This window comes from Euprymna scolopes, chromosome 18 (genome assembly GCF_053919585.1).
Source record: "Euprymna scolopes isolate OS-2025 chromosome 18, ASM5391958v1, whole genome shotgun sequence".
NCBI lineage: Eukaryota > Metazoa > Mollusca > Cephalopoda > Sepiida > Sepiolidae > Euprymna > Euprymna scolopes.
In genome coordinates this window covers 39,754,476-39,769,622 of record NC_136499.1, presented here as the reverse complement: position 1 = coordinate 39,769,622, position 15,147 = coordinate 39,754,476, and the positions used below count along the sequence as shown (strand labels likewise).

General features: G+C 30.5%; 1 protein-coding gene across 2 annotated transcripts in view; it reads right to left on the bottom strand.

Annotated features, from left to right (window-relative positions):
• The window catches only part of LOC145297585 (uncharacterized), a 1,245,286-nt gene that overhangs the window by 137,709 nt on the left and 1,092,430 nt on the right, over nucleotides 1–15,147 (bottom strand). For both annotated transcript variants that reach the window (XM_080143628.1, XM_080143629.1), the window contains exon 6: nucleotides 1,700–1,758. The gene's annotated coding sequence lies outside the window, so the exon portion shown is untranslated. The remainder of the gene's footprint in view (nucleotides 1–1,699; nucleotides 1,759–15,147) is intronic.

The window sequence follows — 15,147 nt, the reverse complement described above, 5'->3', positions numbered from 1 at the left end:
TTAAAGGTTTAATCGTTGAAATTTGACCCCTTAACAGCCAAATTTGTGGCTGACACCCGTTACATCGATTTTCCCAAATCTCAGTACCCGGTATTTCAAATTTCGAGTCTATAGACTAAAAATTGACAGAGTTATTGCGTAGGGAAATGTACACAGACAGACAGACAGACAGACACACAGACAGACAGACAGACACGTTCACTTATATATATATATATATATAAGCAAAATAACCATTAAATCTATCAAATACTCTTTATACTATATATTGTTCTATCTAAAAATATACTAAATCTAACATATATTTTATTATACTAAAGTTGATATAACGTTTATTACCTCATAGTTTTTCTCATGTACGTTAATGCACATTAGCACATGCTGAAAAATTCTTGCGTTTAATCGTGTCCATTTAATTGTTCTAACTATAATAAATTCATTCATTGCACTTTTTCTCTTTATTACACACTTTTTCTCTTCTCGTTTTATTGTTGATCTCTGCCTCTTTGTTTTGTAACTTTTCTATTTTGCTATTCTGACTCTCTTGGATAACCATTATGAATAAAAGAAAATCGGACAGCAAGTATTAAAAGTATTTCAATCTTTAGTCGAATGGTGAGGAGAAAATAAGAGGGAGGGGCAGATATGATGAGAATAACGCCATTCACTTGGTGCTTAGGTTTTTTTGATATTGAACTTGTTTTGAATTGAATACGAAATAGAAGGTGTCCGATCTTCCCTAATATATATATATATATATATATATATATATATATATATATATATATATATATATGTGTGTGTATATATATATATATATATGTGTATATATGTATATATATATATAAGATCTTTTAACACGTTAGAAAAGGACACATGTTATAGCCCGTTGATAAAATATTTGCCAGTCGACGGCTATATATATATATATATATATATATATATATATATATATATATATATATATATATATGTGTGTGTGTGTGTGTGTGTGTGTGTCTGTGTGTGTGTGTTCATACATTTGTATGTACACATTTCTTTCCAAACAGATTATAAGGAATATTGGAACAAAGGTTGATATGCGTAAAGGCTCGTAATGTAATCTGTATTTGGTTAAATCTAGTTTTATGCAAAGCGTGCGAATGGAGGTTGAAGCCTGTTGAACAAATTCATCAGTTTGATTTTTGCGACACGTTCATGAAGCCGTTAAACCTCAAATAATAAATAATTCTTAATTTTTTATTTTAGTTTTGGAGTGTTTTGAACGCCTCACACCGAATCATTTCAAAATTCAGATATTTCAGATTTGTGTTAAAGTTTTATTTACAGAGTAAATAAAAACCAATTAAATCTGATTTATTTAATGGAATGTGTTTTTAATGCTTACGTCTTAAATTCTAAGCCTTTTTAAGCATCCAAAATATGTAATCGATTTTTATGTAAATTCGAATGAAACTTTTGACATTATTATATCACGATTTTAATCAACCTACTGAAATAAAAAAAAGTTTGGAAACATTTTCTGTTTGGTATTTTTTCGTCCTGGGACGAATTTTCTTCTAGTACATATGTATAGCTAGCTAGATATAGCATAGCTAGTAAAGGATATTGATAAATAAAAGCAAATAGACGAATAAAGAAAAAGTAGGTGAATTTTTAAAAATGATTAGATATACTGATAAAAAATATCTTAACTTACCGGGAACTGTATTTAATCAATGAGGTCTGTTTCTTTTGTCACTCGTGTAACGTCTCAACCTTTAAATGAAGAAAACACGTGTTACTTTTATATTACCAATAAATGTTTGGATGTATGAATGTGATTTATTATTCAGTTAAAGAACAGAAAGAGTTAAAATAATTAATATATATAGGGTGCCCCCAAAAGATGTATACACACTTTAAATAATTTTAAACCAGATGTTTTTTTATGTCTTTGCAGATTAAACCCATCGATCTTAATGATTGCAGCCAGGCTAACCCTTGAAGAAAAAAGATTCATTCTAAAAATGCTACTGGAATCATGAAAATGCTGTTGAAGGGCAAAGCCAATTTAGGAGTGTGTGTACATCTTTTTGGGACACCCTGTATATAAATACACACACATATATATTTATATCATATTTTATATATATATATATATATATATATATATATATATATATATATATAATATAATATAATATAATAAATATATATATATATACACATATATATATATTATTTTTAAAATGTAATTATCCACTGACACGTGTTTCGTCGTCTACGACTCATCAGAGTGGCTGTATCTAGCGAGATTCGAAATCGGGACCCAACGGTAATGAGCCTAAACCCTTACCCCTGGACCATCTCGCCAACTGTCTGGATATATCTCGATTTACTTAGATGTTGTTTTGTTTTGGTTTTAGCGATATGTTTTGAATGAATTCAATTATTTACGAAAGTGCATTTTTACCTAAATGCGAGTTGGGAATAATTTTCCCTTTTAACCAATTTGGTACTCCCATATATATATAGGTATATATATTATTTTTAAAATGTAATTATCCACTGAAACGTGTTTCGTCGTCTACGACTCATCAGAGTGGCTGTATCTAGCGAGATTCGAAATCGGGACCCAATATATATATATATATATATATATATATATATATATATATATATATATATATATACACTAGCAGGTAGACCAGCGGTACCCAGTCGGGGAGTACGCTGAAATATATTTTCTAATTCATGCAGGTATCGTATTTATTATTATAGAGGCGATTTTCTATCGATTATTACATTGTACCTACTCTATAGTAGCGATTTGAAAAAGAAATGACTGCGTGCCATCAGCTAGAATCGAAACCAAAACATATAGCGCCTGGCCTTATCCGTCAACGCATAAACTAAATCCATTCGAATACAAGAACTGCAAACAATAGCGTTGTTAACGAATATCTTTTAATTAGCACATGCGTCATAAAACAGGTCGTCGTAGACCAGGACAAGCTCTCTCTCTATTTTTTTTTTAAATTTGACTCCTTAACAGAAATTTTACCGGCTAAAAACTAAATCAACAGGTTCAAATCTATATACCTATACAAATGAACTTGTCTGAGTGTGTGTGTGTGTGTGCGTCTGTGTGTATATTTACCTACCAAATTACTCCGTGAATGTTCATTTTACAGACTCGAGATTTGACATAAAGGAGTTTTGAGATTCGGGAAAATCTTTTTAATCGGTTTTCGGACAGAAATTTGGCTGTTAAGGGGCCAAAGTTCAACAATTTAACCTTTGAAAACTCTACAAGACCCTCCGCTAATTTTGGGTCTCAACACTTTAAATTTTACCTGTAGGTTAGATGGATATGGATCAAACGTTTTAATTAGATTTGATCCCAAAAAAAATAATTGTTAAGGGTTAAAAATTTTTGAAAAAATTGACCGCTTACCCAATTTTGGGTCTAAACATTTGAAAATTTATATAAAGTGTAGAGTGCAAGCTCTTTATTCGGTTTTTGACCGAAAATTTGGCTGCCAAGGCGCCAAAGTTCAAAAGATTTTACCTTTGCGGTCTCTAGTAAACTACTGAACCAATTTTGGGTCTACACATTTTAAGTTTTACATAAATCGTATTCAGACGTGCAGCAAGCTTTTTAATAAGTTTTCGGGCGAACATTTGGCTGCCGAGAGGTCAAAGTTGAAAGAGTTAACCTTTGCAAACTCTACCAAACTCCTGCGCCAATTTTGCGTCTAAACACTTGAAATCTGAGATGTAGATAATATATATATATATATATATATATATATATATATATATATATATATATATATATATATATATATATAAATGCACATAAAGTTATGAACAGTAAATAGGGCCTGATCAAAATCGGGCTGAACTGCTAGTACCCAATATGTTGATAAGTACCAGTTTAATCCGATTCTTTGAAATTAATTTATGGACTAAATATTCTGAGAGGAGTTTAGAAAATACTTTCGCACACGACACCGACGAGGTCACTATTATTTAAATAGCCAATATTATATATAAACTATATACCACGCGAAAAAGTATTTTTAATCTTAAAAAAATTATAGAGAATATATACAAATAATAATTATACTGTAACTATTCAGGAATATCAATGTAATTCCCTCCGCATATGTAATAATGAGGTACGACATATAATTACAGGTTATTAGCGAGGTGGGGTGGGGGCGCCCGGCTTTGCCCGGGCGTAAAATATGCTTTAATATTATATTTCTATTCATCCACATTTAGCATATATTATTATAGAGTCGTGATTTTAAAAGTAAAAAAAAAAAAAATGTATTTAGGTGCCACTAGCTAGAATGTAGCATTCAAACCTGGTGACGCCATCACTGTATTAACGTGACACGTATATAAACCTATTTTTTACCCCTTAAAAACAATTTATACCGACTAAAGACTTATAAAAGTACGGCCCGTAAAAAATCCAATCATTTAAGGCTCCTTGCGCCGCTCTGCAACTTTTAGTATCGGTGGAGATAGAGTTTGATAATATGGAGACAGTCGACATACCGACAGGCCGACAACATAGCGACAGACAGACGGGCATATACCCGTTAATATATTAGATTTAACGATAGCTAAAAATTATAAATTACGAAAACTCCTTAGTAAAGATGAACACTATATTCGGGCCGGGATCAAAGTGTAGTATCTGTTCTGCAGATTCCGCACTTATATAATTTGTACCAGTCAATGAAGGAGAAACTCTCTATACTGGGACAATTATTACTTTTGGTAATCAGAGTGCCCCCTTTTTGCCTACTTTTAGGGAAGCTGGTTTTTACCCCACATTAAAAACGGCCTTGTGCCTAATTTGCTTTGGTGGGGAAGCAAATAAATACATTAAATACCCAAATTATTCTTACCGTGTTATTAAATAAATCACTCGATAGTTTTATTATATCCATCGCAAAATAACATAAATTGTTACTAGGGCTTTGACAACAGAATCATTGTTTTGACTCTTGAGTAAATATCCGACACAGTAAGACACAGTTAATCAACCGGGAACCACATCACTCAATATAAAAGCATATAAGATATCAACGGATACACACTCGAGAGTAAAAACAATGAAAAGAATATGCTGTTGTCCTAGCCCTAATTATTATAAATTTGGCGCATGGAAGAATCATGTACTTGGACGTTTAAAAAAGTGAAACCTTCTAAAAAAGACTAATCTTCTGCTTAGAAAATCACAAATACTTGAGGAACTTCAAGTTCTTTAAAATAAATTTGTAATAATTCCCATTGATAAAGCAGTAAATAATATAGCGTTTATATGTAAACGATGTGAACGATAAAAGTAGGTATAATAAATAAAGTTTCAGATACCTATAAATACAGCAATAATGGATTTGATAGAATTGTTCTGCATAATAGGAATATTTGTGAAAAATTAGGATTAAAATTATATATTAGTTGCCTGGTAAGGCCACAGGGGAGACAACCGAGCAAAAGAAAACCCTAAGCAAAAAAAAAAAAAAAAAAATCAATCAGCCTTGTATATGTGTAACATAAAGCGATTGCGACCCCCTCCTACTCGGAAGTATCTGGGTATTATCACGATGACACTGGTGACTGAAATTTATCAACATTATGCAAGCTGTGAATGTGTTTGTCAATTCGAGTGCGTTCGCCACCAAAGCGATCATAAAAATACTGAATATATTTTGTCATTTACCGTTTGTTTGTTCGTGTGTTCCTGTGTGAAACGCAAAGTGTTCTATAGGTTAAATGTCGACCAGCTGTGAGACGTGTTATCAGGTGTCGAAATCAGCGTCCCTCGTCCCAGTGATAATCCGATAAAGCTACTTCCGCCCAACAAGCGACCAATTGAGCAGGCGCTATTACAATGGACGCGTTCATTCGACACGGAACATGACCAGATCCATTCCGATGATGCGTTCATTTAATCTGCGCGTTTAACGATGGAAATGCTATTGGAAAACTTTACCCTAGCACAACGATCGTCACACACAGACACAGGCACCCCCCCACACACACACACGCGCGCACACACATACACACATACATAAAACGTTTTAGTGACGTGTCTTAAAAGTTGACTCCTTTTCAGCTGATGAAGAAACTTAGCAGTATGGTGTTATTTGCAACGAAGTAAAATATTTAAAAAAAATTGCTTAGTTTAGTCAAAACTACTCTTAATAATACATGTTTTAAGTAGCCCCTTCAAATCAGCCAAAAAAATCTTTGTATTTGGGATGTAATCAAAGGGTAGTATGGTTTCTGTCTCCGGTATGTGGAGAACGTTTTTATTTATTTTTGTCCAAATGTGGAGTGCCCCTTTTGCAATAGTAAGGTTTACAGCATATTAGAAAGCGGCATTGAGTTTAACCGTGGCCTTCGTTATAAAGATGGCCGGCCAGCTGAAAAAATGACGTCATCGCCGAGGCCCAACAAGCAAGATATGTGGAACTCTTGACTGTCAATAATGGACAGTAATTTTTACAGACAGCGTTACAAAACTTCAAAATTGGATTAAAATAAAGAAATAAAGAAAGAACATTATGAGTTATACTGAAACTCATCTAATATTAATAATAAAAAAATAATAAAAAAAACAAGTTGTTTGTTTAAGTATTATAAGCAATTGAATATTTCGTTGTATTATAGATTTTAAAGATTAGAATGCGTTCTTTAACTACTTATAAATTACATTTTAAAAAAATGAAGGAACACGATTTGATTTGTAGTAAACTTGAAGTTTATTTGATATAATTAAATGAAAATTATGCATGTAAGATTATGAATATTTGAAGCAGAACACAAGCAAAATATTTGATATGAGTTAAGACAATAAACAAATATTAGAATTAAACTATTTTTTAAATCAAAATGAATTTTTTTTAATCAAAATGAATTTTTTTTTTAATCAAAATGAACCACAATCAAAAAAACAATATTTTTAAAAATCGAAATGAATTTTTTTAAAAATCGAAATGAATATTTTTAAAATCATTTGAACAATATTTTTTTAAATCAAAACTGAACAACGAACGATGAATTAGTTTAACTGAAAAACGAACGATGAATTAGTTTAACTGAAAAACGAACGATGAATTAGTTTAACTGAAAAACGAACGATGAATTAGTTTAACTGAAAAACGAACGATGAATTAGTTTAATTGAAAAACGAACGATGAATTAGTTTAACTGAAAAACGAACGATGAATTAGTTTAACTGAAAAACGAACGATGAATTAGTTTAACTGAAAAACGAACGATGAATTAGTTTAACTGAAAAACGAACGATGAATTAGTTTAACTGAAAAACGAACGACGAATTAGTTTAACTGAAAAACGAACGATGAATTAGTTTAACTGAAAAACGAACGATGAATTAGTTTAACTGAAAAACGAACAATAAATTAGTTTAACTGAAGAACAAACGATAAGTTAAAATTAAAATCAAACAAATAATGTTAGTATAAACAAAGTTACTAATGCAGAAATATTTCAAATATTAAATACATCAGACATTATAAAAATCCGTTGTGGAATTTAATTAAAAGTTTGAATTTTTCTGAAATTTTTTTTTATTAATGTTGTCATTCTCCTTGCGACAAAAATTATTTATGAGGGAATTCGAAGAACTCCATATGAGCATTTTTTCAATTTGTTGTATAGGGTGACCCTCATCACACGAGTCAACATTAAATAAAAGATGTTGATCAGCCAAAATATTTAAGGTTATATACATGGCTAATTTTCTTTGATGAATAGAATGAAAGAAAGAATCGCATTTGGTAAGTTTATTTATGACTATATAATTATATAACACAAAATTATTAGTTGTATCATTTGGGTATAACAGAGAACCTCTGTTAATACCCTGAAAGTAGCTGTTTATTTCAGCTATTTCTTCAATAGTATCTCTCCCAGATATTAAGTTTTTGCAACTATTGCATTTCAATTTTTTAAAAACTGCATGACAGCAATAACCTGCTAAGTATAATATAGCAGGAAGTACTGCTTTGCACCGATTAATATCATCTTCTGTTACATCTATGTTAAATTTATAAACATCTAACTGTTGTTCTGTTGTCATTTCATCCCAGTTAGTTTCGTGTAAATTCTTCAAATCAATAGTTTGGTTATTAAGTGGTAAACTCAATTTTAAAACTGATAACATTCTAAGTTTTTTTTCACATTCATACACTTGACGTATCGATATATTATATTGATCCCCGCTAAGTTGCCGATACTGGCCAAACCTTGCCTCAAGGTTATCTGTCTGAAACTTTCCTGGTAATATATACACCATGTTCAGTTCTCTAATGCAATATTTAGTTAATTCTAAAATTGCGTAAGTTGTATGGTGCAAAGCAGTATATGTTTCCTTTGTTAACTTACCAGTTCTTCCAGGTATGCTATTCCAAGTTTCTAATCAGTCACAGAACATAGAGAGAAATCTGTAATTATCACCATTTAATGTAAGTGGATTTGCATATTTATTACGAAGCTGAAAACCTTTATTTGGTGTTTTCACATTCAGTATTGTCCACCAAATATAAAATATTTGTATGTATTCTGCGATTTCTGCATAATTTGGCAAGCATTCCTGTTTGCCTAAGGTTAGCAAACCTTGAATAGTATATTCATTGAAAATTTGCAAAACCAAATTAACATTTTGCCTTTCAAAAGTAGTGGGAGAAAGGGCCTTTGCAGTCAACTTATAACAATATTTTAAAAGCGATTGAGATTCTATCGCATAAAGTTTATGCAAACTAGAAAATGGAGCATTTTGGATGTTATCCAATTCATGATTTCCATTATAACAAAACTTTGGGAACATCATGCATTTACTTTCATCTTTTTGGCCAAGCCAATTGTTTCTAATGCATTTTAGTATATGTACTGAGTCGAATAAGAAAAAAAGAGGTCTAGACGTTATAAATGGATGTGGATAGACAATTGAAAGCTTTGCTGGGCTACAAAAGAAAGCCATGGCTTTTTTTATTTATTGCATTATTATCTGTTATAACACATAATACTCTAAAGCCTATCTCCTCTAAGCCAATTATTAAACATTTGATTATGTCAAATAAGTTCTCAGCTCGAAGACATTTAGTTGGCATAACATGCACAACATCCTTATATTGTGAGAATACACTGCTAAGCATAAAAGCAAATGCACTTGTGGCAGGTTCATTGCTGTTGTTAGCTAAACCAACAATATTACCACCTTTATAATCAAGATAAGGTTTGAGATGTATTTCATCAATAAGTAAAGATACTGTGGTGTCTTTCGGCATTAGTAACTTGAATTTATTTTTAATATACATGAGGAAATTGTTATGTTGTTCAATTACAGGATTCATAGACATTGATAAGGTTAATCTCCTGATAGTTGAATAACATGGTAAAATCACATTTTTAGTGTCTCTTAACAGTCTGTAACCTCTAGGGGAGCAGTTATATAATAAAGAAGAGAATATCATCATTTCACTTGAATAATTAACCTTATTCATTGTCATTATATTTATTTGTTCATAAATGAATTTAATTGAATTGACATATTTGAATGACTCATCTTGTACTAATAACAAATATGACAAGATTAATTTTAATAAAGAAATTGTATTTGACGTTTTGGTTTGCTGTTCTTCGATGTCCATTTTTTTCATGTTTTCCATCAAAATCTGTAGAGTATTTTTATCGGTTACATGTTTAGGAACCTTATACTCCCCTATAGAACTCATTTTAACATCATTGCAGAATACTGCAACGGCCAAGTCCGATTCAATTACAAGGGACATTTTTATCTTTGGGCATGGGCATCTGTATATATGATTTTAGTATTTTCTTGCCTAATAAAAGTCCAATAATTTTTATTTAGGAAGTTCAATTTTGTTTCCAAATCATCGATGCTATGGAAAGTGTTAGGTTTTTGTAACTAACTCGTCAGCAACACTTTCACATAAGGCACGCTTAAGGGCAGAGTTTTCTAAACGCATTTTCTTTGCGTTAGGGGACTCTCTAAAAGTGGTTGATGATGATAAATAGGAGGGACAGTTTGGTAGTATTCTAGGAATAGCACCATCTCTAAAACATGGATTTTTTTAATTTAGCAGTGATTGACTTTCCGGTTTTTTCATCAAATGCTGTAGTCTCTCGCCGTATGTCTTCAGGTCGAAAATGAAGTTCACATACCTAAAGAAATAATTTAAAAGAAAACCGTACCATATGTTTGACTTTTACAAAAATTACGGGTTTGTATTATTGTACACATAGATTCGAAAAAGTTGTCAAAAAACAAATATATAACAAATAAATGTTATCAAAGGCAAGATAAGTTACTTTTCTACCAAACTGGATATAATTTTGGTGTTTTTATTCAGTGTAACATGTTTATTCAGCTCGAAAAACATGCAGTGTTTACCGATGTATTGGAAAATTAAAAATGGCGGCCGACTCTTAAGCACGGCAAGTTCGGGAAAAGGTGTTATAAATAATAAACTAGACAAAATACTGTTAGAAATTCGCTCAATATATATTACCGTGACATAGGTTGACATATATTCGGTGTTTTTTTAATAGTATTTTGTCTAGTTTATTATTTATAACACCTTTTCTCGAACTTACCGTGTTTAAGAGAGAGTCGGCCGCCATTTTGAATTGTCCAATACATCGGTAAACACTGCATGTTTTTCGAGCTGAATAAACATGTTACATTGAATAAAAACACAAAAAATATATCCAGTTTGGTAGAAAAGTAACTTATCTTGCCTTCGATAACATTTATTTGTTATATATTTGTTTTTTGACAACTTTTTCGAATCTATGTGTACAGTAATACAAACCCAAAATTACATGCCAAAAAAACGATAAGATAGAAAAATAATTATTAATGAACTTTTTTTTGTTGTTGTTGACTAAAATAGTCATTAACAGTTTTTGGTAAATATGAAGAATTACTTCACCTTGGAAAATTCCTTTATAATTCCTAATTTTATAGATTTTTGAGGTCGCTGTAAACGAAAATAACATTTAAAATTAAGGCAAACGAGTAGTTTCCAAGAAATGTTAGTTAAAAAAAGTGGGGGATCACTTTTCTATAATAATTTAACGTAAACTGACCATCCACTTTGTGGCCACTATTTACCCTCGGAAAATCCTTTAAAATTCCAGGAAACAAGTAGTTTTTTTCTTTTTAAAAATATATTAGAAAATACTCGTTTGCCTTAATTTTAAATGTTATTTGCGTTTTCAGCGCACCCGAAAACTTATAAAAGTGGTAATTTTAAAGGAATTCTCGAAGGTGGAGTAATTCTTCATATTTAACCATTTTTTAAAAACATTAATAAATTCATGAAGTATTGCTCAGTAAAAAAATAATTAACCTAAAGAAAAAATCATGTTTCTTATTTAAGATTATTTCACCACATAACAAAAGTAACATGCAAAATCATTTTTTTATATCCATATTTTCAGTTTGTTAAAATACGTTAATAATATAAATTGTAACACCACGAGTGAACGCGTTTTTTTTTTAGTTTAGTTTCATATTATATATATATATATATATATATATATATATATATATATATATATATATATAAGTATTTTTTAAATTTTATCTTTCTAGCTTTAAAAAAAGTTGTAAAATTTTATCAGCCGGCATAATTTATTTTTAAATATTGAAAAATTTCAGGAAAATTAATTTTTGCTAGAATTTTAAAACGTGTGTCAACAGCTTAAAAAAATCGTCTCTTCAAAAGAACGTGGTATGTCTCGCATTTTCCTTAGTTTTGTATGCTGTAAAAATTTTTTTTTTAATATTAGCAATTTTATTTGAAGCTTCTTCTTTTGAATGGTAAAAAACTTAGGATGATAATCTTGAATTAAATTATAGTTACATCGTGTTAAATAAAGGGGGGGGGGAGCACGTTAAAACTTACTTTGCTGAATGGAGATGGTGTAAAATCTTTTCTTTTTACTGCATTAATCCATAGACAAGATAATTCTTTATTTTTCGGAAATGAAAATACTGTAACTTTCGGTCCTTTACGATAATTTCCTCTGCAATTCGGAACGATGCACCGTGAAGGCATTTTAATAAAAAAAGAAATATTACAATACGTTACGATATCTACCGGTGACAACAGTTGGTTGCTTGAGTCAAGCAATGCTTGACACCGGTAAAGGGACTACCCGTGATGACGTCAGCAGATTAAATTATTTTGGGCCACCGGCCATCTTGTCTTTTAAGACGGTCTTGGTTTAACACATCTGGCAAATAAAAATGTCCTATTCTAATCCGTAAATTTGTTATAGACAGAAATAGGAAAAAATCCGTAAACTCCAAGATGTCGATGCCGAAACTGGCAACGTAACAATAATCCGTAAACAACGTGTTCTGTCCAAAACATGACAGAAATAATGTAAAGCGCATGTTATCTTGATGAATATTATAGAAGTTGTCAACATTGCAACTAAGATATTATTCTTTTCGATATAAATTGAAAATATACAATTTGAATACAAATACACCAAGTAAAAACAAAATGATTTTACATCACAATCTATCTATCTATCTATCTATCTATCTATCTATCTACCTATCTATATCTATATCTATATCTATATATATATATATATATAAATATATATATATATATATATATATATATATATACAATATAAAACTGAATGTATGTGTGTGTGTGTGCGTCTGGTCACGAACAGACTCCTATATGGTTGACCATTTTAAAAATCTGATTACATATAATGATAGAAGATGTATCGAGACACAGGAATGGGTATGTTTGATCTGGCAGAACGGTGGTTCATTAAAATTGTGGGGTCTGCGTTTGCGCCTGGTCCACAAAGCATGGAAATAAAAAAATTAAAAAATTAAAAAAAAACGTTTACAAGTGTTTTTGATATAGATATACATAAGAATACTTTGATAAGTATGTTTTAATTTAAATAGGTATGGTATAATAAAAGTGTGGGGTCTGCGTTCGCGCCTGGCCTCCATAGAATGGAAATAGGCACAAACCTGAATAAACACTTTTCATATCTATCTGCATAAGTATACTTTGATAATTATGTTTCAGTTTGAGGAAATATGGTATAATTATATGGAAAAATGCGCGCATGAAAAGTAATATTCTTAAGATTTTATTAAACCTGGAAAAGTAAAGGACAAGAAATTCAACCTGGAAAAGTAAAGAACAAGATATTCTAGTAAAGTAAAAAATAAGAATTTGTTAGACTTAAAATATTGGAGCTAAAAATAAAATTTGAATATTGATAAATATTTTATTTATTATTTGCATATGTTGTTGTTTATTGTTGAGTTAGTCGCTGGATTGAACTTATTTCCCCCCTATTATTTGCATATATTTATGTAGTGAAAATTGTTTGAATAAAATTAATTCATTAGTTAGTTAGTTAGTAGATGGAATTAATAATTTTATAATTTACATAAAAATTAATAATTTTATTATATCATAATTAGGATCATTTAATTCTTTCTAACTCAACAATAAACAACAACATATGCAAATAATAAATAAAATATTTATCAATATTCAAATTTTATTTTTAGCTGCAATATTTTAAGTCTAAAAAATTCTTATTTTTTACTTTACTAGAATATCTTGTTCTTTACTTTTCCAGGTTGAATTTCTTGTTCTTTACTTTTCCAGGTTAATAAAATTTTAAGAATATTACTTTTCATGCGCGCATTTTTCCATATAATCCATGATATTTCCAGGCATTGCTATTGTATTAATATATAAATTTATAATATTTTTTAATGATTGTCAAAAAATTTAGCTCTCAAACACACATTTATGCAATATTTATCATTCAATCACAGTAGTTCCGAGCCAGGGTCTCTACCAAGACTGCGGTTCATGAATTTGTGATCTGTATAGAGCGTAAACTAATAAAAAAGAAGATGGCACTCGGTGTCTTTTTAGATATCGTTGGAGCTTTTGACAACATACCCTTCAGTAGTATGTTCAAGTCGCCACGAGAACTCAATGTGCCACCAGTACTCATCCGATGGATTGAGTATATGGTGAGACACAGAACAGTTCAAGTAGAACTACTGAGGGCAACTGTTAAAAGGGAAGTAGTTAAATGAAACCCCCAAAGTGGGATTTTATCACCTTTACTATGGAACTGTATGCTGAATCCTCTTTTAAAGGAGTTTAAAAATAGGAATATTTATGCCCAGGCTGATGCTGATGACATCGCAGTGCTGGTCGCGGGTTCAAAAGCATCATTGGTCAGACGCATTGGCAAAATTGGACTACATTTTTCATCAAATGTGATAACGAAAAATTTGAGTTCATTCAAAGAATATGTATATCATAAAATTCACTAATATTTTTAATCGATAAATTCACCATTTTTTGCTATAAAATCATAAGGAGAGTTAAAAAAAATTAGTTATTAAAAAAAAGTTCGTTTTTTTAATTATAATAAAAAAAAAAACGATACACGGGATTGAACCTAAAATCTTTCCACCAACACCCGGTACTCTAACCGTTACGCTAACATGTCATATTGGCAAAATTGCAGTAAAAAAATATTTATATACAAAAAAAGTTATGCAAAATAAAAAAAAGCGTTAGTCACTTATGTACTTACTCTCCTGTTTGTGAACCCACATATTTTGTTGTAACTTTTTTTCTACTGAACCAATTTTCGAAATTTTTGTTTCAAAATGTAGCTAATGAGGTGTTCTATCAAAATGTATAACCTGTTTGAAATTTGGTTGCGAATGGAATTAGTGGTGGGGGTTTGAATGTGTCTCGATTCATTCAATTTCGGACTTAAGCATATATTCAACCACTACCGTGGTTGAATGATAAAATTATGAGGTGTTCGTTAACACCTGACATCCATAGAATGGAAATATGTCAAAGTTTAACAAGATTTTTTTTAATATAGATCCACAGAATATTGTGATAAGTGTTTCAGCGTGAACAGGTATGGTATAATAAATTATGGGGTTCATCTATTTTATTTTTACTTTCATCATATTTTGCTGTGCTTATTGATACCCCCAAATTCGAAGCTTTCTCTTTACAACCCTTCCTTTTCATAACCTATCATACT